Consider the following 25,024-nt stretch of genomic DNA (forward strand, 5'->3'; position numbering starts at 1 on the left):
AAGGTTAGAGAGGGGCTTTCTCAGAGGGCTTTTTACAGTTTGTCTATTCCCAATTAGCCGGTTTAGTATACTTAATGAAAGTACTAATTCTTTCATAGGCCGCCCATTCTTAGTATTTGACGTTCAGGTAACAACAGGTAACTTTATTTGGAGTGGAAGCAGAGAGATAACACCAGATGCCAATTGTAGATCCTCTCACACCTGTGGTCACTGCAGCATCTGACTCCACTTTGTCCAAAAGGGATCTATTCCATTCAATTACACATGATCTAGATTAGACTGACAACAAGATACTGCACGGGACATAGCAGAGTTGGTGAAGTTGAGTGGTGATGAGTTTGCTATTTGGATGAATAAAGCAAGTAAAAAGTGTGTTAGATAAAAATTCATTTCAATTCGCTAATCGGGCTAATATGAATCAGGTGAATCGAGTTCTGCTTTTGGAAACTGGGTTAAGAAGGGGTGCACCGTTCCTGGAGGTACTGCAATACCAGGTCAATGCGTGGAGTGGACAGAGCAAGCTCTTTTTCCATCTCCCTGTTCTAAAAATCCATTTAATATATGGTCCCCAGATAGGGGACGTATCAGATATTAAACTGATAAGAACAGATACTACACTTGATCTTAGCCAAAAGGCCGAGAAGCGATAACCAGAATTGGTTTGGGCCTCGAGTGGCACCCTGGCCTATGCCGGACACATCTTAGGGAGAGAGAGCGAGAGGGAGACAAACCCACGCCTACACAAGACATTTTGTCACCCAAGCCAACCCTTGAAAAGGCTGCTTTGCAGAGCAAAAACAAGAAGAATGGTGCGTTTTGCAGCCGCCGCCCACTGCAATGAATCTGAATAACTCCTCCTTTAGGGCGCAAGCAACTCCCCTCCCCCTTGCAGTCTTTCCAATTCACGATACAAAAAGACGGACAGGACAGGTTGCCTGACTTTCCGTCACTGCCACCCTTTGCCATCCTTACCCGTAGAAAGCCCTTTCATCATCCCCAAACCCTAATCTTTTCCCTTTCCTTCCCAGCCCCCAAACCCTGCCCTCTGTACCTTTCTCACCACCCGCTTCCCTTCTCCTGTCATCCCCCTACCACCCGGGAAAAAAAGAGATTGCCCCCTCCTTCCACTAGCCCACCCTCCCACCCAAAGAACAACTTCTTCTGCGCAGCTTGTTTTCTAGGCAGCAGCGCTATTGTGATGTCATCGGGGGGCATTGTGACAAGCCGCCAGTGTTCCGTCTCTTCATGTTGTGCACTGTTCAAACCGAAAATACATCAACAGGCAGGCTACAGAAAAGCTTACTAACAAAGGTTAGAGAGGGGCTTTCTCAGAGGGCTTTTTACAGTTTGTCTATTCCCAATTAGCCGGTTTAGTATACTTAATGAAAGTACTAATTCTTTCATAGGCCGCCCATTCTTAGTATTTGACGTTCAGGTAACAACAGGTAACTTTATTTGGAGTGGAAGCAGAGAGATAACACCAGATGCCAATTGTAGATCCTCTCACACCTGTGGTCACTGCAGCATCTGACTCCACTTTGTCCAAAAGGGATCTATTCCATTCAATTACACATGATCTAGATTAGACTGACAACAAGATACTGCACGGGACATAGCAGAGTTGGTGAAGTTGAGTGGTGATGAGTTTGCTATTTGGATGAATAAAGCAAGTAAAAAGTGTGTTAGATAAAAATTCATTTCAATTCGCTAATCGGGCTAATATGAATCAGGTGAATCGAGTTCTGCTTTTGGAAACTGGGTTAAGAAGGGGTGCACCGTTCCTGGAGGTACTGCAATACCAGGTCAATGCGTGGAGTGGACAGAGCAAGCTCTTTTTCCATCTCCCTGTTCTAAAAATCCATTTAATATATGGTCCCCAGATAGGGGACGTATCAGATATTAAACTGATAAGAACAGATACTACACTTGATCTTAGCCAAAAGGCCGAGAAGCGATAACCAGAATTGGTTTGGGCCTCGAGTGGCACCCTGGCCTATGCCGGACACATCTTAGGGAGAGAGAGCGAGAGGGAGACAAACCCACGCCTACACAAGACATTTTGTCACCCAAGCCAACCCTTGAAAAGGCTGCTTTGCAGAGCAAAAACAAGAAGAATGGTGCGTTTTGCAGCCGCCGCCCACTGCAATGAATCTGAATAACTCCTCCTTTAGGGCGCAAGCAACTCCCCTCCCCCTTGCAGTCTTTCCAATTCACGATACAAAAAGACGGACAGGACAGGTTGCCTGACTTTCCGTCACTGCCACCCTTTGCCATCCTTACCCGTAGAAAGCCCTTTCATCATCCCCAAACCCTAATCTTTTCCCTTTCCTTCCCAGCCCCCAAACCCTGCCCTCTGTACCTTTCTCACCACCCGCTTCCCTTCTCCTGTCATCCCCCTACCACCCGGGAAAAAAAGAGATTGCCCCCTCCTTCCACTAGCCCACCCTCCCACCCAAAGAACAACTTCTTCTGCGCAGCTTGTTTTCTAGGCAGCAGCGCTATTGTGATGTCATCGGGGGGCATTGTGACAAGCCGCCAGTGTTCCGTCTCTTCATGTTGTGCACTGTTCAAACCGAAAATACATCAACAGGCAGGCTACAGAAAAGCTTACTAACAAAGGTTAGAGAGGGGCTTTCTCAGAGGGCTTTTTACAGTTTGTCTATTCCCAATTAGCCGGTTTAGTATACTTAATGAAAGTACTAATTCTTTCATAGGCCGCCCATTCTTAGTATTTGACGTTCAGGTAACAACAGGTAACTTTATTTGGAGTGGAAGCAGAGAGATAACACCAGATGCCAATTGTAGATCCTCTCACACCTGTGGTCACTGCAGCATCTGACTCCACTTTGTCCAAAAGGGATCTATTCCATTCAATTACACATGATCTAGATTAGACTGACAACAAGATACTGCACGGGACATAGCAGAGTTGGTGAAGTTGAGTGGTGATGAGTTTGCTATTTGGATGAATAAAGCAAGTAAAAAGTGTGTTAGATAAAAATTCATTTCAATTCGCTAATCGGGCTAATATGAATCAGGTGAATCGAGTTCTGCTTTTGGAAACTGGGTTAAGAAGGGGTGCACCGTTCCTGGAGGTACTGCAATACCAGGTCAATGCGTGGAGTGGACAGAGCAAGCTCTTTTTCCATCTCCCTGTTCTAAAAATCCATTTAATATATGGTCCCCAGATAGGGGACGTATCAGATATTAAACTGATAAGAACAGATACTACACTTGATCTTAGCCAAAAGGCCGAGAAGCGATAACCAGAATTGGTTTGGGCCTCGAGTGGCACCCTGGCCTATGCCGGACACATCTTAGGGAGAGAGAGCGAGAGGGAGACAAACCCACGCCTACACAAGACATTTTGTCACCCAAGCCAACCCTTGAAAAGGCTGCTTTGCAGAGCAAAAACAAGAAGAATGGTGCGTTTTGCAGCCGCCGCCCACTGCAATGAATCTGAATAACTCCTCCTTTAGGGCGCAAGCAACTCCCCTCCCCCTTGCAGTCTTTCCAATTCACGATACAAAAAGACGGACAGGACAGGTTGCCTGACTTTCCGTCACTGCCACCCTTTGCCATCCTTACCCGTAGAAAGCCCTTTCATCATCCCCAAACCCTAATCTTTTCCCTTTCCTTCCCAGCCCCCAAACCCTGCCCTCTGTACCTTTCTCACCACCCGCTTCCCTTCTCCTGTCATCCCCCTACCACCCGGGAAAAAAAGAGATTGCCCCCTCCTTCCACTAGCCCACCCTCCCACCCAAAGAACAACTTCTTCTGCGCAGCTTGTTTTCTAGGCAGCAGCGCTATTGTGATGTCATCGGGGGGCATTGTGACAAGCCGCCAGTGTTCCGTCTCTTCATGTTGTGCACTGTTCAAACCGAAAATACATCAACAGGCAGGCTACAGAAAAGCTTACTAACAAAGGTTAGAGAGGGGCTTTCTCAGAGGGCTTTTTACAGTTTGTCTATTCCCAATTAGCCGGTTTAGTATACTTAATGAAAGTACTAATTCTTTCATAGGCCGCCCATTCTTAGTATTTGACGTTCAGGTAACAACAGGTAACTTTATTTGGAGTGGAAGCAGAGAGATAACACCAGATGCCAATTGTAGATCCTCTCACACCTGTGGTCACTGCAGCATCTGACTCCACTTTGTCCAAAAGGGATCTATTCCATTCAATTACACATGATCTAGATTAGACTGACAACAAGATACTGCACGGGACATAGCAGAGTTGGTGAAGTTGAGTGGTGATGAGTTTGCTATTTGGATGAATAAAGCAAGTAAAAAGTGTGTTAGATAAAAATTCATTTCAATTCGCTAATCGGGCTAATATGAATCAGGTGAATCGAGTTCTGCTTTTGGAAACTGGGTTAAGAAGGGGTGCACCGTTCCTGGAGGTACTGCAATACCAGGTCAATGCGTGGAGTGGACAGAGCAAGCTCTTTTTCCATCTCCCTGTTCTAAAAATCCATTTAATATATGGTCCCCAGATAGGGGACGTATCAGATATTAAACTGATAAGAACAGATACTACACTTGATCTTAGCCAAAAGGCCGAGAAGCGATAACCAGAATTGGTTTGGGCCTCGAGTGGCACCCTGGCCTATGCCGGACACATCTTAGGGAGAGAGAGCGAGAGGGAGACAAACCCACGCCTACACAAGACATTTTGTCACCCAAGCCAACCCTTGAAAAGGCTGCTTTGCAGAGCAAAAACAAGAAGAATGGTGCGTTTTGCAGCCGCCGCCCACTGCAATGAATCTGAATAACTCCTCCTTTAGGGCGCAAGCAACTCCCCTCCCCCTTGCAGTCTTTCCAATTCACGATACAAAAAGACGGACAGGACAGGTTGCCTGACTTTCCGTCACTGCCACCCTTTGCCATCCTTACCCGTAGAAAGCCCTTTCATCATCCCCAAACCCTAATCTTTTCCCTTTCCTTCCCAGCCCCCAAACCCTGCCCTCTGTACCTTTCTCACCACCCGCTTCCCTTCTCCTGTCATCCCCCTACCACCCGGGAAAAAAAGAGATTGCCCCCTCCTTCCACTAGCCCACCCTCCCACCCAAAGAACAACTTCTTCTGCGCAGCTTGTTTTCTAGGCAGCAGCGCTATTGTGATGTCATCGGGGGGCATTGTGACAAGCCGCCAGTGTTCCGTCTCTTCATGTTGTGCACTGTTCAAACCGAAAATACATCAACAGGCAGGCTACAGAAAAGCTTACTAACAAAGGTTAGAGAGGGGCTTTCTCAGAGGGCTTTTTACAGTTTGTCTATTCCCAATTAGCCGGTTTAGTATACTTAATGAAAGTACTAATTCTTTCATAGGCCGCCCATTCTTAGTATTTGACGTTCAGGTAACAACAGGTAACTTTATTTGGAGTGGAAGCAGAGAGATAACACCAGATGCCAATTGTAGATCCTCTCACACCTGTGGTCACTGCAGCATCTGACTCCACTTTGTCCAAAAGGGATCTATTCCATTCAATTACACATGATCTAGATTAGACTGACAACAAGATACTGCACGGGACATAGCAGAGTTGGTGAAGTTGAGTGGTGATGAGTTTGCTATTTGGATGAATAAAGCAAGTAAAAAGTGTGTTAGATAAAAATTCATTTCAATTCGCTAATCGGGCTAATATGAATCAGGTGAATCGAGTTCTGCTTTTGGAAACTGGGTTAAGAAGGGGTGCACCGTTCCTGGAGGTACTGCAATACCAGGTCAATGCGTGGAGTGGACAGAGCAAGCTCTTTTTCCATCTCCCTGTTCTAAAAATCCATTTAATATATGGTCCCCAGATAGGGGACGTATCAGATATTAAACTGATAAGAACAGATACTACACTTGATCTTAGCCAAAAGGCCGAGAAGCGATAACCAGAATTGGTTTGGGCCTCGAGTGGCACCCTGGCCTATGCCGGACACATCTTAGGGAGAGAGAGCGAGAGGGAGACAAACCCACGCCTACACAAGACATTTTGTCACCCAAGCCAACCCTTGAAAAGGCTGCTTTGCAGAGCAAAAACAAGAAGAATGGTGCGTTTTGCAGCCGCCGCCCACTGCAATGAATCTGAATAACTCCTCCTTTAGGGCGCAAGCAACTCCCCTCCCCCTTGCAGTCTTTCCAATTCACGATACAAAAAGACGGACAGGACAGGTTGCCTGACTTTCCGTCACTGCCACCCTTTGCCATCCTTACCCGTAGAAAGCCCTTTCATCATCCCCAAACCCTAATCTTTTCCCTTTCCTTCCCAGCCCCCAAACCCTGCCCTCTGTACCTTTCTCACCACCCGCTTCCCTTCTCCTGTCATCCCCCTACCACCCGGGAAAAAAAGAGATTGCCCCCTCCTTCCACTAGCCCACCCTCCCACCCAAAGAACAACTTCTTCTGCGCAGCTTGTTTTCTAGGCAGCAGCGCTATTGTGATGTCATCGGGGGGCATTGTGACAAGCCGCCAGTGTTCCGTCTCTTCATGTTGTGCACTGTTCAAACCGAAAATACATCAACAGGCAGGCTACAGAAAAGCTTACTAACAAAGGTTAGAGAGGGGCTTTCTCAGAGGGCTTTTTACAGTTTGTCTATTCCCAATTAGCCGGTTTAGTATACTTAATGAAAGTACTAATTCTTTCATAGGCCGCCCATTCTTAGTATTTGACGTTCAGGTAACAACAGGTAACTTTATTTGGAGTGGAAGCAGAGAGATAACACCAGATGCCAATTGTAGATCCTCTCACACCTGTGGTCACTGCAGCATCTGACTCCACTTTGTCCAAAAGGGATCTATTCCATTCAATTACACATGATCTAGATTAGACTGACAACAAGATACTGCACGGGACATAGCAGAGTTGGTGAAGTTGAGTGGTGATGAGTTTGCTATTTGGATGAATAAAGCAAGTAAAAAGTGTGTTAGATAAAAATTCATTTCAATTCGCTAATCGGGCTAATATGAATCAGGTGAATCGAGTTCTGCTTTTGGAAACTGGGTTAAGAAGGGGTGCACCGTTCCTGGAGGTACTGCAATACCAGGTCAATGCGTGGAGTGGACAGAGCAAGCTCTTTTTCCATCTCCCTGTTCTAAAAATCCATTTAATATATGGTCCCCAGATAGGGGACGTATCAGATATTAAACTGATAAGAACAGATACTACACTTGATCTTAGCCAAAAGGCCGAGAAGCGATAACCAGAATTGGTTTGGGCCTCGAGTGGCACCCTGGCCTATGCCGGACACATCTTAGGGAGAGAGAGCGAGAGGGAGACAAACCCACGCCTACACAAGACATTTTGTCACCCAAGCCAACCCTTGAAAAGGCTGCTTTGCAGAGCAAAAACAAGAAGAATGGTGCGTTTTGCAGCCGCCGCCCACTGCAATGAATCTGAATAACTCCTCCTTTAGGGCGCAAGCAACTCCCCTCCCCCTTGCAGTCTTTCCAATTCACGATACAAAAAGACGGACAGGACAGGTTGCCTGACTTTCCGTCACTGCCACCCTTTGCCATCCTTACCCGTAGAAAGCCCTTTCATCATCATCCCCAAACCCTAATCTTTTCCCTTTCCTTCCCAGCCCCCAAACCCTGCCCTCTGTACCTTTCTCACCACCCGCTTCCCTTCTCCTGTCATCCCCCTACCACCCGGGAAAAAAAGAGATTGCCCCCTCCTTCCACTAGCCCACCCTCCCACCCAAAGAACAACTTCTTCTGCGCAGCTTGTTTTCTAGGCAGCAGCGCTATTGTGATGTCATCGGGGGGCATTGTGACAAGCCGCCAGTGTTCCGTCTCTTCATGTTGTGCACTGTTCAAACCGAAAATACATCAACAGGCAGGCTACAGAAAAGCTTACTAACAAAGGTTAGAGAGGGGCTTTCTCAGAGGGCTTTTTACAGTTTGTCTATTCCCAATTAGCCGGTTTAGTATACTTAATGAAAGTACTAATTCTTTCATAGGCCGCCCATTCTTAGTATTTGACGTTCAGGTAACAACAGGTAACTTTATTTGGAGTGGAAGCAGAGAGATAACACCAGATGCCAATTGTAGATCCTCTCACACCTGTGGTCACTGCAGCATCTGACTCCACTTTGTCCAAAAGGGATCTATTCCATTCAATTACACATGATCTAGATTAGACTGACAACAAGATACTGCACGGGACATAGCAGAGTTGGTGAAGTTGAGTGGTGATGAGTTTGCTATTTGGATGAATAAAGCAAGTAAAAAGTGTGTTAGATAAAAATTCATTTCAATTCGCTAATCGGGCTAATATGAATCAGGTGAATCGAGTTCTGCTTTTGGAAACTGGGTTAAGAAGGGGTGCACCGTTCCTGGAGGTACTGCAATACCAGGTCAATGCGTGGAGTGGACAGAGCAAGCTCTTTTTCCATCTCCCTGTTCTAAAAATCCATTTAATATATGGTCCCCAGATAGGGGACGTATCAGATATTAAACTGATAAGAACAGATACTACACTTGATCTTAGCCAAAAGGCCGAGAAGCGATAACCAGAATTGGTTTGGGCCTCGAGTGGCACCCTGGCCTATGCCGGACACATCTTAGGGAGAGAGAGCGAGAGGGAGACAAACCCACGCCTACACAAGACATTTTGTCACCCAAGCCAACCCTTGAAAAGGCTGCTTTGCAGAGCAAAAACAAGAAGAATGGTGCGTTTTGCAGCCGCCACCCACTGCAATGAATCTGAATAACTCCTCCTTTAGGGCGCAAGCAACTCCCCTCCCCCTTGCAGTCTTTCCAATTCACGATACAAAAAGACGGACAGGACAGGTTGCCTGACTTTCCGTCACTGCCACCCTTTGCCATCCTTACCCGTAGAAAGCCCTTTCATCATCCCCAAACCCTAATCTTTTCCCTTTCCTTCCCAGCCCCCAAACCCTGCCCTCTGTACCTTTCTCACCACCCGCTTCCCTTCTCCTGTCATCCCCCTACCACCCGGGAAAAAAAGAGATTGCCCCCTCCTTCCACTAGCCCACCCTCCCACCCAAAGAACAACTTCTTCTGCGCAGCTTGTTTTCTAGGCAGCAGCGCTATTGTGATGTCATCGGGGGGCATTGTGACAAGCCGCCAGTGTTCCGTCTCTTCATGTTGTGCACTGTTCAAACCGAAAATACATCAACAGGCAGGCTACAGAAAAGCTTACTAACAAAGGTTAGAGAGGGGCTTTCTCAGAGGGCTTTTTACAGTTTGTCTATTCCCAATTAGCCGGTTTAGTATACTTAATGAAAGTACTAATTCTTTCATAGGCCGCCCATTCTTAGTATTTGACGTTCAGGTAACAACAGGTAACTTTATTTGGAGTGGAAGCAGAGAGATAACACCAGATGCCAATTGTAGATCCTCTCACACCTGTGGTCACTGCAGCATCTGACTCCACTTTGTCCAAAAGGGATCTATTCCATTCAATTACACATGATCTAGATTAGACTGACAACAAGATACTGCACGGGACATAGCAGAGTTGGTGAAGTTGAGTGGTGATGAGTTTGCTATTTGGATGAATAAAGCAAGTAAAAAGTGTGTTAGATAAAAATTCATTTCAATTCGCTAATCGGGCTAATATGAATCAGGTGAATCGAGTTCTGCTTTTGGAAACTGGGTTAAGAAGGGGTGCACCGTTCCTGGAGGTACTGCAATACCAGGTCAATGCGTGGAGTGGACAGAGCAAGCTCTTTTTCCATCTCCCTGTTCTAAAAATCCATTTAATATATGGTCCCCAGATAGGGGACGTATCAGATATTAAACTGATAAGAACAGATACTACACTTGATCTTAGCCAAAAGGCCGAGAAGCGATAACCAGAATTGGTTTGGGCCTCGAGTGGCACCCTGGCCTATGCCGGACACATCTTAGGGAGAGAGAGCGAGAGGGAGACAAACCCACGCCTACACAAGACATTTTGTCACCCAAGCCAACCCTTGAAAAGGCTGCTTTGCAGAGCAAAAACAAGAAGAATGGTGCGTTTTGCAGCCGCCGCCCACTGCAATGAATCTGAATAACTCCTCCTTTAGGGCGCAAGCAACTCCCCTCCCCCTTGCAGTCTTTCCAATTCACGATACAAAAAGACGGACAGGACAGGTTGCCTGACTTTCCGTCACTGCCACCCTTTGCCATCCTTACCCGTAGAAAGCCCTTTCATCATCCCCAAACCCTAATCTTTTCCCTTTCCTTCCCAGCCCCCAAACCCTGCCCTCTGTACCTTTCTCACCACCCGCTTCCCTTCTCCTGTCATCCCCCTACCACCCGGGAAAAAAAGAGATTGCCCCCTCCTTCCACTAGCCCACCCTCCCACCCAAAGAACAACTTCTTCTGCGCAGCTTGTTTTCTAGGCAGCAGCGCTATTGTGATGTCATCGGGGGGCATTGTGACAAGCCGCCAGTGTTCCGTCTCTTCATGTTGTGCACTGTTCAAACCGAAAATACATCAACAGGCAGGCTACAGAAAAGCTTACTAACAAAGGTTAGAGAGGGGCTTTCTCAGAGGGCTTTTTACAGTTTGTCTATTCCCAATTAGCCGGTTTAGTATACTTAATGAAAGTACTAATTCTTTCATAGGCCGCCCATTCTTAGTATTTGACGTTCAGGTAACAACAGGTAACTTTATTTGGAGTGGAAGCAGAGAGATAACACCAGATGCCAATTGTAGATCCTCTCACACCTGTGGTCACTGCAGCATCTGACTCCACTTTGTCCAAAAGGGATCTATTCCATTCAATTACACATGATCTAGATTAGACTGACAACAAGATACTGCACGGGACATAGCAGAGTTGGTGAAGTTGAGTGGTGATGAGTTTGCTATTTGGATGAATAAAGCAAGTAAAAAGTGTGTTAGATAAAAATTCATTTCAATTCGCTAATCGGGCTAATATGAATCAGGTGAATCGAGTTCTGCTTTTGGAAACTGGGTTAAGAAGGGGTGCACCGTTCCTGGAGGTACTGCAATACCAGGTCAATGCGTGGAGTGGACAGAGCAAGCTCTTTTTCCATCTCCCTGTTCTAAAAATCCATTTAATATATGGTCCCCAGATAGGGGACGTATCAGATATTAAACTGATAAGAACAGATACTACACTTGATCTTAGCCAAAAGGCCGAGAAGCGATAACCAGAATTGGTTTGGGCCTCGAGTGGCACCCTGGCCTATGCCGGACACATCTTAGGGAGAGAGAGCGAGAGGGAGACAAACCCACGCCTACACAAGACATTTTGTCACCCAAGCCAACCCTTGAAAAGGCTGCTTTGCAGAGCAAAAACAAGAAGAATGGTGCGTTTTGCAGCCGCCGCCCACTGCAATGAATCTGAATAACTCCTCCTTTAGGGCGCAAGCAACTCCCCTCCCCCTTGCAGTCTTTCCAATTCACGATACAAAAAGACGGACAGGACAGGTTGCCTGACTTTCCGTCACTGCCACCCTTTGCCATCCTTACCCGTAGAAAGCCCTTTCATCATCCCCAAACCCTAATCTTTTCCCTTTCCTTCCCAGCCCCCAAACCCTGCCCTCTGTACCTTTCTCACCACCCGCTTCCCTTCTCCTGTCATCCCCCTACCACCCGGGAAAAAAAGAGATTGCCCCCTCCTTCCACTAGCCCACCCTCCCACCCAAAGAACAACTTCTTCTGCGCAGCTTGTTTTCTAGGCAGCAGCGCTATTGTGATGTCATCGGGGGGCATTGTGACAAGCCGCCAGTGTTCCGTCTCTTCATGTTGTGCACTGTTCAAACCGAAAATACATCAACAGGCAGGCTACAGAAAAGCTTACTAACAAAGGTTAGAGAGGGGCTTTCTCAGAGGGCTTTTTACAGTTTGTCTATTCCCAATTAGCCGGTTTAGTATACTTAATGAAAGTACTAATTCTTTCATAGGCCGCCCATTCTTAGTATTTGACGTTCAGGTAACAACAGGTAACTTTATTTGGAGTGGAAGCAGAGAGATAACACCAGATGCCAATTGTAGATCCTCTCACACCTGTGGTCACTGCAGCATCTGACTCCACTTTGTCCAAAAGGGATCTATTCCATTCAATTACACATGATCTAGATTAGACTGACAACAAGATACTGCACGGGACATAGCAGAGTTGGTGAAGTTGAGTGGTGATGAGTTTGCTATTTGGATGAATAAAGCAAGTAAAAAGTGTGTTAGATAAAAATTCATTTCAATTCGCTAATCGGGCTAATATGAATCAGGTGAATCGAGTTCTGCTTTTGGAAACTGGGTTAAGAAGGGGTGCACCGTTCCTGGAGGTACTGCAATACCAGGTCAATGCGTGGAGTGGACAGAGCAAGCTCTTTTTCCATCTCCCTGTTCTAAAAATCCATTTAATATATGGTCCCCAGATAGGGGACGTATCAGATATTAAACTGATAAGAACAGATACTACACTTGATCTTAGCCAAAAGGCCGAGAAGCGATAACCAGAATTGGTTTGGGCCTCGAGTGGCACCCTGGCCTATGCCGGACACATCTTAGGGAGAGAGAGCGAGAGGGAGACAAACCCACGCCTACACAAGACATTTTGTCACCCAAGCCAACCCTTGAAAAGGCTGCTTTGCAGAGCAAAAACAAGAAGAATGGTGCGTTTTGCAGCCGCCGCCCACTGCAATGAATCTGAATAACTCCTCCTTTAGGGCGCAAGCAACTCCCCTCCCCCTTGCAGTCTTTCCAATTCACGATACAAAAAGACGGACAGGACAGGTTGCCTGACTTTCCGTCACTGCCACCCTTTGCCATCCTTACCCGTAGAAAGCCCTTTCATCATCCCCAAACCCTAATCTTTTCCCTTTCCTTCCCAGCCCCCAAACCCTGCCCTCTGTACCTTTCTCACCACCCGCTTCCCTTCTCCTGTCATCCCCCTACCACCCGGGAAAAAAAGAGATTGCCCCCTCCTTCCACTAGCCCACCCTCCCACCCAAAGAACAACTTCTTCTGCGCAGCTTGTTTTCTAGGCAGCAGCGCTATTGTGATGTCATCGGGGGGCATTGTGACAAGCCGCCAGTGTTCCGTCTCTTCATGTTGTGCACTGTTCAAACCGAAAATACATCAACAGGCAGGCTACAGAAAAGCTTACTAACAAAGGTTAGAGAGGGGCTTTCTCAGAGGGCTTTTTACAGTTTGTCTATTCCCAATTAGCCGGTTTAGTATACTTAATGAAAGTACTAATTCTTTCATAGGCCGCCCATTCTTAGTATTTGACGTTCAGGTAACAACAGGTAACTTTATTTGGAGTGGAAGCAGAGAGATAACACCAGATGCCAATTGTAGATCCTCTCACACCTGTGGTCACTGCAGCATCTGACTCCACTTTGTCCAAAAGGGATCTATTCCATTCAATTACACATGATCTAGATTAGACTGACAACAAGATACTGCACGGGACATAGCAGAGTTGGTGAAGTTGAGTGGTGATGAGTTTGCTATTTGGATGAATAAAGCAAGTAAAAAGTGTGTTAGATAAAAATTCATTTCAATTCGCTAATCGGGCTAATATGAATCAGGTGAATCGAGTTCTGCTTTTGGAAACTGGGTTAAGAAGGGGTGCACCGTTCCTGGAGGTACTGCAATACCAGGTCAATGCGTGGAGTGGACAGAGCAAGCTCTTTTTCCATCTCCCTGTTCTAAAAATCCATTTAATATATGGTCCCCAGATAGGGGACGTATCAGATATTAAACTGATAAGAACAGATACTACACTTGATCTTAGCCAAAAGGCCGAGAAGCGATAACCAGAATTGGTTTGGGCCTCGAGTGGCACCCTGGCCTATGCCGGACACATCTTAGGGAGAGAGAGCGAGAGGGAGACAAACCCACGCCTACACAAGACATTTTGTCACCCAAGCCAACCCTTGAAAAGGCTGCTTTGCAGAGCAAAAACAAGAAGAATGGTGCGTTTTGCAGCCGCCGCCCACTGCAATGAATCTGAATAACTCCTCCTTTAGGGCGCAAGCAACTCCCCTCCCCCTTGCAGTCTTTCCAATTCACGATACAAAAAGACGGACAGGACAGGTTGCCTGACTTTCCGTCACTGCCACCCTTTGCCATCCTTACCCGTAGAAAGCCCTTTCATCATCCCCAAACCCTAATCTTTTCCCTTTCCTTCCCAGCCCCCAAACCCTGCCCTCTGTACCTTTCTCACCACCCGCTTCCCTTCTCCTGTCATCCCCCTACCACCCGGGAAAAAAAGAGATTGCCCCCTCCTTCCACTAGCCCACCCTCCCACCCAAAGAACAACTTCTTCTGCGCAGCTTGTTTTCTAGGCAGCAGCGCTATTGTGATGTCATCGGGGGGCATTGTGACAAGCCGCCAGTGTTCCGTCTCTTCATGTTGTGCACTGTTCAAACCGAAAATACATCAACAGGCAGGCTACAGAAAAGCTTACTAACAAAGGTTAGAGAGGGGCTTTCTCAGAGGGCTTTTTACAGTTTGTCTATTCCCAATTAGCCGGTTTAGTATACTTAATGAAAGTACTAATTCTTTCATAGGCCGCCCATTCTTAGTATTTGACGTTCAGGTAACAACAGGTAACTTTATTTGGAGTGGAAGCAGAGAGATAACACCAGATGCCAATTGTAGATCCTCTCACACCTGTGGTCACTGCAGCATCTGACTCCACTTTGTCCAAAAGGGATCTATTCCATTCAATTACACATGATCTAGATTAGACTGACAACAAGATACTGCACGGGACATAGCAGAGTTGGTGAAGTTGAGTGGTGATGAGTTTGCTATTTGGATGAATAAAGCAAGTAAAAAGTGTGTTAGATAAAAATTCATTTCAATTCGCTAATCGGGCTAATATGAATCAGGTGAATCGAGTTCTGCTTTTGGAAACTGGGTTAAGAAGGGGTGCACCGTTCCTGGAGGTACTGCAATACCAGGTCAATGCGTGGAGTGGACAGAGCAAGCTCTTTTTCCATCTCCCTGTTCTAAAAATCCATTTAATATATGGTCCCCAGATAGGGGACGTATCAGATATTAAACTGATAAGAACAGATACTACACTTGATCTTAGCCAAAAGGCCGAGAAGCGATAACCAGAATTGGTTTGGGCCTCGAGTGGCACCCTGGCCTATGCCGGACACATCTTAGGGAGAGAGAGCGAGAGGGAGACAAACCCACGCCTACACAAGACATTTTGTCACCCAAGCCAACCCTTGAAAAGGCTGCTTTGCAGAGCAAAAACAAGAAGAATGGTGCGTTTTGCAGCCGCCGCCCACTGCAATGAATCTGAATAACTCCTCCTTTAGGGCGCAAGCAACTCCCCTCCCCCTTGCAGTCTTTCCAATTCACGATACAAAAAGACGGACAGGACAGGTTGCCTGACTTTCCGTCACTGCCACCCTTTGCCATCCTTACCCGTAGAAAGCCCTTTCATCATCCCCAAACCCTAATCTTTTCCCTTTCCTTCCCAGCCCCCAAACCCTGCCCTCTGTACCTTTCTCACCACCCGCTTCCCTTCTCCTGTCATCCCCCTACCACCCGGGAAAAAAAGAGATTGCCCCCTCCTTCCACTAGCCCACCCTCCCACCCAAAGAACAACTTCTTCTGCGCAGCTTGTTTTCTAGGCAGCAGCGCTATTGTGATGTCATCGGGGGGCATTGTGACAAGCCGCCAGTGTTCCGTCTCTTCATGTTGTGCACTGTTCAAACCGAAAATACATCAACAGGCAGGCTACAGAAAAGCTTACTAACAAAGGTTAGAGAGGGGCTTTCTCAGAGGGCTTTTTACAGTTTGTCTATTCCCAATTAGCCGGTTTAGTATACTTAATGAAAGTACTAATTCTTTCATAGGCCGCCCATTCTTAGTATTTGACGTTCAGGTAACAACAGGTAACTTTATTTGGAGTGGAAGCAGAGAGATAACACCAGATGCCAATTGTAGATCCTCTCACACCTGTGGTCACTGCAGCATCTGACTCCACTTTGTCCAAAAGGGATCTATTCCATTCAATTACACATGATCTAGATTAGACTGACAACAAGATACTGCACGGGACATAGCAGAGTTGGTGAAGTTGAGTGGTGATGAGTTTGCTATTTGGATGAATAAAGCAAGTAAAAAGTGTGTTAGATAAAAATTCATTTCAATTCGCTAATCGGGCTAATATGAATCAGGTGAATCGAGTTCTGCTTTTGGAAACTGGGTTAAGAAGGGGTGCACCGTTCCTGGAGGTACTGCAATACCAGGTCAATGCGTGGAGTGGACAGAGCAAGCTCTTTTTCCATCTCCCTGTTCTAAAAATCCATTTAATATATGGTCCCCAGATAGGGGACGTATCAGATATTAAACTGATAAGAACAGATACTACACTTGATCTTAGCCAAAAGGCCGAGAAGCGATAACCAGAATTGGTTTGGGCCTCGAGTGGCACCCTGGCCTATGCCGGACACATCTTAGGGAGAGAGAGCGAGAGGGAGACAAACCCACGCCTACACAAGACATTTTGTCACCCAAGCCAACCCTTGAAAAGGCTGCTTTGCAGAGCAAAAACAAGAAGAATGGTGCGTTTTGCAGCCGCCGCCCACTGCAATGAATCTGAATAACTCCTCCTTTAGGGCGCAAGCAACTCCCCTCCCCCTTGCAGTCTTTCCAATTCACGATACAAAAAGACGGACAGGACAGGTTGCCTGACTTTCCGTCACTGCCACCCTTTGCCATCCTTACCCGTAGAAAGCCCTTTCATCATCCCCAAACCCTAATCTTTTCCCTTTCCTTCCCAGCCCCCAAACCCTGCCCTCTGTACCTTTCTCACCACCCGCTTCCCTTCTCCTGTCATCCCCCTACCACCCGGGAAAAAAAGAGATTGCCCCCTCCTTCCACTAGCCCACCCTCCCACCCAAAGAACAACTTCTTCTGCGCAGCTTGTTTTCTAGGCAGCAGCGCTATTGTGATGTCATCGGGGGGCATTGTGACAAGCCGCCAGTGTTCCGTCTCTTCATGTTGTGCACTGTTCAAACCGAAAATACATCAACAGGCAGGCTACAGAAAAGCTTACTAACAAAGGTTAGAGAGGGGCTTTCTCAGAGGGCTTTTTACAGTTTGTCTATTCCCAATTAGCCGGTTTAGTATACTTAATGAAAGTACTAATTCTTTCATAGGCCGCCCATTCTTAGTATTTGACGTTCAGGTAACAACAGGTAACTTTATTTGGAGTGGAAGCAGAGAGATAACACCAGATGCCAATTGTAGATCCTCTCACACCTGTGGTCACTGCAGCATCTGACTCCACTTTGTCCAAAAGGGATCTATTCCATTCAATTACACATGATCTAGATTAGACTGACAACAAGATACTGCACGGGACATAGCAGAGTTGGTGAAGTTGAGTGGTGATGAGTTTGCTATTTGGATGAATAAAGCAAGTAAAAAGTGTGTTAGATAAAAATTCATTTCAATTCGCTAATCGGGCTAATATGAATCAGGTGAATCGAGTTCTGCTTTTGGAAACTGGGTTAAGAAGGGGTGCACCGTTCCTGGAGGTACTGCAATACCAGGTCAATGCGTGGAGTGGACAGAGCAAGCTCTTTTTCCATCTCCCTGTTCTAAAAATCCATTTAATATATGGTCCCCAGATAGGGGACGTATCAGATATTAAACTGATAAGAACAGATACTACACTTGATCTTAGCCAAAAGGCCGAGAAGCGATAACCAGAATTGGTTTGGGCCTCGAGTGGCACCCTGGCCTATGCCGGACACATCTTAGGGAGAGAGAGCGAGAGGGAGACAAACCCACGCCTACACAAGACATTTTGTCACCCAAGCCAACCCTTGAAAAGGCTGCTTTGCAGAGCAAAAACAAGAAGAATGGTGCGTTTTGCAGCCGCCGCCCACTGCAATGAATCTGAATAACTCCTCCTTTAGGGCGCAAGCAACTCCCCTCCCCCTTGCAGTCTTTCCAATTCACGATACAAAAAGACGGACAGGACAGGTTGCCTGACTTTCCGTCACTGCCACCCTTTGCCATCCTTACCCGTAGAAAGCCCTTTCATCATCCCCAAACCCTAATCTTTTCCCTTTCCTTCCCAGCCCCCAAACCCTGCCCTCTGTACCTTTCTCACCACCCGCTTCCCTTCTCCTGTCATCCCCCTACCACCCGGGAAAAAAAGAGATTGCCCCCTCCTTCCACTAGCCCACCCTCCCACCCAAAGAACAACTTCTTCTGCGCAGCTTGTTTTCTAGGCAGCAGCGCTATTGTGATGTCATCGGGGGGCATTGTGACAAGCCGCCAGTGTTCCGTCTCTTCATGTTGTGCACTGTTCAAACCGAAAATACATCAACAGGCAGGCTACAGAAAAGCTTACTAACAAAGGTTAGAGAGGGGCTTTCTCAGAGGGCTTTTTACAGTTTGTCTATTCCCAATTAGCCGGTTTAGTATACTTAATGAAAGTACTAATTCTTTCATAGGCCGCCCATTCTTAGTATTTGACGTTCAGGTAACAACAGGTAACTTTATTTGGAGTGGAAGCAGAGAGATAACACCAGATGCCAATTGTAGATCCTCTCACACCTGTGGTCACTGCAGCATCTGACTCCACTTTGTCCAAAAGGGATCTATTCCATTCAATTACACATGATCTAGATTAGACTGACAACAAGATACTGCACGGGACATAGCAGAGTTGGTGAAGTTGAGTGGTGATGAGTTTGCTATTTGGATGAATAAAGCAAGTAAAAAGTGTGTTAGATAAAAATTCATTTCAATTCGCTAATCGGGCTAATATGAATCAGGTGAATCGAGTTCTGCTTTTGGAAACTGGGTTAAGAAGGGGTGCACCGTTCCTGGAGGTACTGCAATACCAGGTCAATGCGTGGAGTGGACAGAGCAAGCTCTTTTTCCATCTCCCTGTTCTAAAAATCCATTTAATATATGGTCCCCAGATAGGGGACGTATCAGATATTACACTGATAAGAACAGATACTACACTTGATCTTAGCCAAAAGGCCGAGAAGCGATAACCAGAATTGGTTTGGGCCTCGAGTGGCACCCTGGCCTATGCCGGACACATCTTAGGGAGAGAGAGCGAGAGGGAGACAAACCCACGCCTACACAAGACATTTTGTCACCCAAGCCAACCCTTGAAAAGGCTGCTTTGCAGAGCAAAAACAAGAAGAATGGTGCGTTTTGCAGCCGCCGCCCACTGCAATGAATCTGAATAACTCCTCCTTTAGGGCGCAAGCAACTCCCCTCCCCCTTGCAGTCTTTCCAATTCACGATACAAAAAGACGGACAGGACAGGTTGCCTGACTTTCCGTCACTGCCACCCTTTGCCATCCTTACCCGTAGAAAGCCCTTTCATCATCCCCAAACCCTAATCTTTTCCCTTTCCTTCCCAGCCCCCAAACCCTGCCCTCTGTACCTTTCTCACCACCCGCTTCCCTTCTCCTGTCATCCCCCTACCACCCGGGAAAAAAAGAGATTGCCCCCTCCTTCCACTAGCCCACCCTCCCACCCAAAGAACAACTTCTTCTGCGCAGCTTGTTTTCTAGGCAGCAGCGCTATTGTGATGTCATCGGGGGGCATTGTGACAAGCCGCCAGTGTTCCGTCTCTTCATGTTGTGCACTGTTCAAACCGAAAATACATCAACAGGCAGGCTACAGAAAAGCTTACTAACAAAGGTTAGAGAGGGGCTTTCTCAGAGGGCTTTTTACAGTTTGTCTATTCCCAATTAGCCGGTTTAGTATACTTAATGAAAGTACTAATTCTTTCATAGGCCGCCCATTCTTAGTATTTGACGTTCAGGTAACAACAGGTAACTTTATTTGGAGTGGAAGCAGAGAGATAACACCAGATGCCAATTGTAGATCCTCTCACACCTGTGGTCACTGCAGCATCTGACTCCACTTTGTCCAAAAGGGATCTATTCCATTCAATTACACATGATCTAGATTAGACTGACAACAAGATACTGCACGGGACATAGCAGAGTTGGTGAAGTTGAGTGGTGATGAGTTTGCTATTTGGATGAATAAAGCAAGTAAAAAGTGTGTTAGATAAAAATTCATTTCAATTCGCTAATCGGGCTAATATGAATCAGGTGAATCGAGTTCTGCTTTTGGAAACTGGGTTAAGAAGGGGTGCACCGTTCCTGGAGGTACTGCAATACCAGGTCAATGCGTGGAGTGGACAGAGCAAGCTCTTTTTCCATCTCCCTGTTCTAAAAATCCATTTAATATATGGTCCCCAGATAGGGGACGTATCAGATATTAAACTGATAAGAACAGATACTACACTTGATCTTAGCCAAAAGGCCGAGAAGCGATAACCAGAATTGGTTTGGGCCTCGAGTGGCACCCTGGCCTATGCCGGACACATCTTAGGGAGAGAGAGCGAGAGGGAGACAAACCCACGCCTACACAAGACATTTTGTCACCCAAGCCAACCCTTGAAAAGGCTGCTTTGCAGAGCAAAAACAAGAAGAATGGTGCGTTTTGCAGCCGCCGCCCACTGCAATGAATCTGAATAACTCCTCCTTTAGGGCGCAAGCAACTCCCCTCCCCCTTGCAGTCTTTCCAATTCACGATACAAAAAGACGGACAGGACAGGTTGCCTGACTTTCCGTCACTGCCACCCTTTGCCATCCTTACCCGTAGAAAGCCCTTTCATCATCCCCAAACCCTAATCTTTTCCCTTTCCTTCCCAGCCCCCAAACCCTGCCCTCTGTACCTTTCTCACCACCCGCTTCCCTTCTCCTGTCATCCCCCTACCACCCGGGAAAAAAAGAGATTGCCCCCTCCTTCCACTAGCCCACCCTCCCACCCAAAGAACAACTTCTTCTGCGCAGCTTGTTTTCTAGGCAGCAGCGCTATTGTGATGTCATCGGGGGGCATTGTGACAAGCCGCCAGTGTTCCGTCTCTTCATGTTGTGCACTGTTCAAACCGAAAATACATCAACAGGCAGGCTACAGAAAAGCTTACTAACAAAGGTTAGAGAGGGGCTTTCTCAGAGGGCTTTTTACAGTTTGTCTATTCCCAATTAGCCGGTTTAGTATACTTAATGAAAGTACTAATTCTTTCATAGGCCGCCCATTCTTAGTATTTGATGTTCAGGTAACAACAGGTAACTTTATTTGGAGTGGAAGCAGAGAGATAACACCAGATGCCAATTGTAGATCCTCTCACACCTGTGGTCACTGCAGCATCTGACTCCACTTTGTCCAAAAGGGATCTATTCCATTCAATTACACATGATCTAGATTAGACTGACAACAAGATACTGCACGGGACATAGCAGAGTTGGTGAAGTTGAGTGGTGATGAGTTTGCTATTTGGATGAATAAAGCAAGTAAAAAGTGTGTTAGATAAAAATTCATTTCAATTCGCTAATCGGGCTAATATGAATCAGGTGAATCGAGTTCTGCTTTTGGAAACTGGGTTAAGAAGGGGTGCACCGTTCCTGGAGGTACTGCAATACCAGGTCAATGCGTGGAGTGGACAGAGCAAGCTCTTTTTCCATCTCCCTGTTCTAAAAATCCATTTAATATATGGTCCCCAGATAGGGGACGTATCAGATATTAAACTGATAAGAACAGATACTACACTTGATCTTAGCCAAAAGGCCGAGAAGCGATAACCAGAATTGGTTTGGGCCTCGAGTGGCACCCTGGCCTATGCCGGACACATCTTAGGGAGAGAGAGCGAGAGGGAGACAAACCCACGCCTACACAAGACATTTTGTCACCCAAGCCAACCCTTGAAAAGGCTGCTTTGCAGAGCAAAAACAAGAAGAATGGTGCGTTTTGCAGCCGCCGCCCACTGCAATGAATCTGAATAACTCCTCCTTTAGGGCGCAAGCAACTCCCCTCCCCCTTGCAGTCTTTCCAATTCACGATACAAAAAGACGGACAGGACAGGTTGCCTGACTTTCCGTCACTGCCACCCTTTGCCATCCTTACCCGTAGAAAGCCCTTTCATCATCCCCAAACCCTAATCTTTTCCCTTTCCTTCCCAGCCCCCAAACCCTGCCCTCTGTACCTTTCTCACCACCCGCTTCCCTTCTCCTGTCATCCCCCTACCACCCGGGAAAAAAAGAGATTGCCCCCTCCTTCCACTAGCCCACCCTCCCACCCAAAGAACAACTTCTTCTGCGCAGCTTGTTTTCTAGGCAGCAGCGCTATTGTGATGTCATCGGGGGGCATTGTGACAAGCCGCCAGTGTTCCGTCTCTTCATGTTGTGCACTGTTCAAACCGAAAATACATCAACAGGCAGGCTACAGAAAAGCTTACTAACAAAGGTTAGAGAGGGGCTTTCTCAGAGGGCTTTTTACAGTTTGTCTATTCCCAATTAGCCGGTTTAGTATACTTAATGAAAGTACTAATTCTTTCATAGGCCGCCCATTCTTAGTATTTGACGTTCAGGTAACAACAGGTAACTTTATTTGGAGTGGAAGCAGAGAGATAACACCAGATGCCAATTGTAGATCCTCTCACACCTGTGGTCACTGCAGCATCTGACTCCACTTTGTCCAAAAGGGATCTATTCCATTCAATTACACATGATCTAGATTAGACTGACAACAAGATACTGCACGGGACATAGCAGAGTTGGTGAAGTTGAGTGGTGATGAGTTTGCTATTTGGATGAATAAAGCAAGTAAAAAGTGTGTTAGATAAAAATTCATTTCAATTCGCTAATCGGGCTAATATGAATCAGGTGAATCGAGTTCTGCTTTTGGAAACTGGGTTAAGAAGGGGTGCACCGTTCCTGGAGGTACTGCAATACCAGGTCAATGCGTGGAGTGGACAGAGCAAGCTCTTTTTCCATCTCCCTGTTCTAAAAATCCATTTAATATATGGTCCCCAGATAGGGGACGTATCAGATATTAAACTGATAAGAACAGATACTACACTTGATCTTAGCCAAAAGGCCGAGAAGCGATAACCAGAATTGGTTTGGGCCTCGAGTGGCACCCTGGCCTATGCCGGACACATCTTAGGGAGAGAGAGCGAGAGGGAGACAAACCCACGCCTACACAAGACATTTTGTCACCCAAGCCAACCCTTGAAAAGGCTGCTTTGCAGAGCAAAAACAAGAAGAATGGTGCGTTTTGCAGCCGCCGCCCACTGCAATGAATCTGAATAACTCCTCCTTTAGGGCGCAAGCAACTCCCCTCCCCCTTGCAGTCTTTCCAATTCACGATACAAAAAGACGGACAGGACAGGTTGCCTGACTTTCCGTCACTGCCACCCTTTGCCATCCTTACCCGTAGAAAGCCCTTTCATCATCCCCAAACCCTAATCTTTTCCCTTTCCTTCCCAGCCCCCAAACCCTGCCCTCTGTACCTTTCTCACCACCCGCTTCCCTTCTCCTGTCATCCCCCTACCACCCGGGAAAAAAAGAGATTGCCCCCTCCTTCCACTAGCCCACCCTCCCACCCAAAGAACAACTTCTTCTGCGCAGCTTGTTTTCTAGGCAGCAGCGCTATTGTGATGTCATCGGGGGGCATTGTGACAAGCCGCCAGTGTTCCGTCTCTTCATGTTGTGCACTGTTCAAACCGAAAATACATCAACAGGCAGGCTACAGAAAAGCTTACTAACAAAGGTTAGAGAGGGGCTTTCTCAGAGGGCTTTTTACAGTTTGTCTATTCCCAATTAGCCGGTTTAGTATACTTAATGAAAGTACTAATTCTTTCATAGGCCGCCCATTCTTAGTATTTGACGTTCAGGTAACAACAGGTAACTTTATTTGGAGTGGAAGCAGAGAGATAACACCAGATGCCAATTGTAGATCCTCTCACACCTGTGGTCACTGCAGCATCTGACTCCACTTTGTCCAAAAGGGATCTATTCCATTCAATTACACATGATCTAGATTAGACTGACAACAAGATACTGCACGGGACATAGCAGAGTTGGTGAAGTTGAGTGGTGATGAGTTTGCTATTTGGATGAATAAAGCAAGTAAAAAGTGTGTTAGATAAAAATTCATTTCAATTCGCTAATCGGGCTAATATGAATCAGGTGAATCGAGTTCTGCTTTTGGAAACTGGGTTAAGAAGGGGTGCACCGTTCCTGGAGGTACTGCAATACCAGGTCAATGCGTGGAGTGGACAGAGCAAGCTCTTTTTCCATCTCCCTGTTCTAAAAATCCATTTAATATATGGTCCCCAGATAGGGGACGTATCAGATATTAAACTGATAAGAACAGATACTACACTTGATCTTAGCCAAAAGGCCGAGAAGCGATAACCAGAATTGGTTTGGGCCTCGAGTGGCACCCTGGCCTATGCCGGACACATCTTAGGGAGAGAGAGCGAGAGGGAGACAAACCCACGCCTACACAAGACATTTTGTCACCCAAGCCAACCCTTGAAAAGGCTGCTTTGCAGAGCAAAAACAAGAAGAATGGTGCGTTTTGCAGCCGCCGCCCACTGCAATGAATCTGAATAACTCCTCCTTTAGGGCGCAAGCAACTCCCCTCCCCCTTGCAGTCTTTCCAATTCACGATACAAAAAGACGGACAGGACAGGTTGCCTGACTTTCCGTCACTGCCACCCTTTGCCATCCTTACCCGTAGAAAGCCCTTTCATCATCCCCAAACCCTAATCTTTTCCCTTTCCTTCCCAGCCCCCAAACCCTGCCCTCTGTACCTTTCTCACCACCCGCTTCCCTTCTCCTGTCATCCCCCTACCACCCGGGAAAAAAAGAGATTGCCCCCTCCTTCCACTAGCCCACCCTCCCACCCAAAGAACAACTTCTTCTGCGCAGCTTGTTTTCTAGGCAGCAGCGCTATTGTGATGTCATCGGGGGGCATTGTGACAAGCCGCCAGTGTTCCGTCTCTTCATGTTGTGCACTGTTCAAACCGAAAATACATCAACAGGCAGGCTACAGAAAAGCTTACTAACAAAGGTTAGAGAGGGGCTTTCTCAGAGGGCTTTTTACAGTTTGTCTATTCCCAATTAGCCGGTTTAGTATACTTAATGAAAGTACTAATTCTTTCATAGGCCGCCCATTCTTAGTATTTGACGTTCAGGTAACAACAGGTAACTTTATTTGGAGTGGAAGCAGAGAGATA

The 25,024-nt window shown here is 46.7% G+C and overlaps 19 non-coding genes across 19 annotated transcripts; all 19 read right to left on the reverse strand.

Moving 5' to 3' along the window:
• Positions 1-457: 457 nt before the first annotated feature.
• On the reverse strand, positions 458-648 carry LOC142276489 (U2 spliceosomal RNA). The gene has a single exon (XR_012739929.1). It is a non-coding gene; the product is annotated as a U2 spliceosomal RNA (small nuclear RNA).
• Positions 649-1,765: 1,117 nt separating this feature from the next.
• Positions 1,766-1,956, reverse strand: LOC142276501 (U2 spliceosomal RNA). Its single transcript, XR_012739940.1, has one exon. It is a non-coding gene; the product is annotated as a U2 spliceosomal RNA (small nuclear RNA).
• Positions 1,957-3,073: 1,117 nt separating this feature from the next.
• Positions 3,074-3,264, reverse strand: LOC142276513 (U2 spliceosomal RNA). Its single transcript, XR_012739951.1, has one exon. It is a non-coding gene; the product is annotated as a U2 spliceosomal RNA (small nuclear RNA).
• A 1,117-nt stretch (positions 3,265-4,381) lies between these two features.
• On the reverse strand, positions 4,382-4,572 carry LOC142276518 (U2 spliceosomal RNA). The gene has a single exon (XR_012739955.1). It is a non-coding gene; the product is annotated as a U2 spliceosomal RNA (small nuclear RNA).
• A 1,117-nt stretch (positions 4,573-5,689) lies between these two features.
• Positions 5,690-5,880, reverse strand: LOC142276478 (U2 spliceosomal RNA). The gene has a single exon (XR_012739919.1). It is a non-coding gene; the product is annotated as a U2 spliceosomal RNA (small nuclear RNA).
• A 1,117-nt stretch (positions 5,881-6,997) lies between these two features.
• Positions 6,998-7,188, reverse strand: LOC142276479 (U2 spliceosomal RNA). Its single transcript, XR_012739920.1, has one exon. It is a non-coding gene; the product is annotated as a U2 spliceosomal RNA (small nuclear RNA).
• Positions 7,189-8,308: 1,120 nt separating this feature from the next.
• LOC142276480 (U2 spliceosomal RNA) lies at positions 8,309-8,499 on the reverse strand. The gene has a single exon (XR_012739921.1). It is a non-coding gene; the product is annotated as a U2 spliceosomal RNA (small nuclear RNA).
• Positions 8,500-9,616: 1,117 nt separating this feature from the next.
• On the reverse strand, positions 9,617-9,807 carry LOC142276481 (U2 spliceosomal RNA). The gene has a single exon (XR_012739922.1). It is a non-coding gene; the product is annotated as a U2 spliceosomal RNA (small nuclear RNA).
• Positions 9,808-10,924: 1,117 nt separating this feature from the next.
• Positions 10,925-11,115, reverse strand: LOC142276483 (U2 spliceosomal RNA). The gene has a single exon (XR_012739923.1). It is a non-coding gene; the product is annotated as a U2 spliceosomal RNA (small nuclear RNA).
• Positions 11,116-12,232: 1,117 nt separating this feature from the next.
• Positions 12,233-12,423, reverse strand: LOC142276484 (U2 spliceosomal RNA). The gene has a single exon (XR_012739924.1). It is a non-coding gene; the product is annotated as a U2 spliceosomal RNA (small nuclear RNA).
• A 1,117-nt stretch (positions 12,424-13,540) lies between these two features.
• LOC142276485 (U2 spliceosomal RNA) lies at positions 13,541-13,731 on the reverse strand. Its single transcript, XR_012739925.1, has one exon. It is a non-coding gene; the product is annotated as a U2 spliceosomal RNA (small nuclear RNA).
• A 1,117-nt stretch (positions 13,732-14,848) lies between these two features.
• Positions 14,849-15,039, reverse strand: LOC142276486 (U2 spliceosomal RNA). The gene has a single exon (XR_012739926.1). It is a non-coding gene; the product is annotated as a U2 spliceosomal RNA (small nuclear RNA).
• A 1,117-nt stretch (positions 15,040-16,156) lies between these two features.
• Positions 16,157-16,347, reverse strand: LOC142276487 (U2 spliceosomal RNA). The gene has a single exon (XR_012739927.1). It is a non-coding gene; the product is annotated as a U2 spliceosomal RNA (small nuclear RNA).
• A 1,117-nt stretch (positions 16,348-17,464) lies between these two features.
• On the reverse strand, positions 17,465-17,655 carry LOC142276488 (U2 spliceosomal RNA). Its single transcript, XR_012739928.1, has one exon. It is a non-coding gene; the product is annotated as a U2 spliceosomal RNA (small nuclear RNA).
• Positions 17,656-18,772: 1,117 nt separating this feature from the next.
• Positions 18,773-18,963, reverse strand: LOC142276514 (U2 spliceosomal RNA). Its single transcript, XR_012739952.1, has one exon. It is a non-coding gene; the product is annotated as a U2 spliceosomal RNA (small nuclear RNA).
• Positions 18,964-20,080: 1,117 nt separating this feature from the next.
• LOC142276490 (U2 spliceosomal RNA) lies at positions 20,081-20,271 on the reverse strand. Its single transcript, XR_012739930.1, has one exon. It is a non-coding gene; the product is annotated as a U2 spliceosomal RNA (small nuclear RNA).
• A 1,117-nt stretch (positions 20,272-21,388) lies between these two features.
• On the reverse strand, positions 21,389-21,579 carry LOC142276491 (U2 spliceosomal RNA). The gene has a single exon (XR_012739931.1). It is a non-coding gene; the product is annotated as a U2 spliceosomal RNA (small nuclear RNA).
• Positions 21,580-22,696: 1,117 nt separating this feature from the next.
• LOC142276492 (U2 spliceosomal RNA) lies at positions 22,697-22,887 on the reverse strand. The gene has a single exon (XR_012739932.1). It is a non-coding gene; the product is annotated as a U2 spliceosomal RNA (small nuclear RNA).
• Positions 22,888-24,004: 1,117 nt separating this feature from the next.
• On the reverse strand, positions 24,005-24,195 carry LOC142276494 (U2 spliceosomal RNA). The gene has a single exon (XR_012739933.1). It is a non-coding gene; the product is annotated as a U2 spliceosomal RNA (small nuclear RNA).
• Positions 24,196-25,024: the final 829 nt, after the last annotated feature.

This window comes from Anomaloglossus baeobatrachus, unplaced genomic scaffold (genome assembly GCF_048569485.1).
Source record: "Anomaloglossus baeobatrachus isolate aAnoBae1 unplaced genomic scaffold, aAnoBae1.hap1 Scaffold_3983, whole genome shotgun sequence".
Classification (NCBI taxonomy): Eukaryota; Metazoa; Chordata; class Amphibia; order Anura; family Aromobatidae; genus Anomaloglossus; species Anomaloglossus baeobatrachus.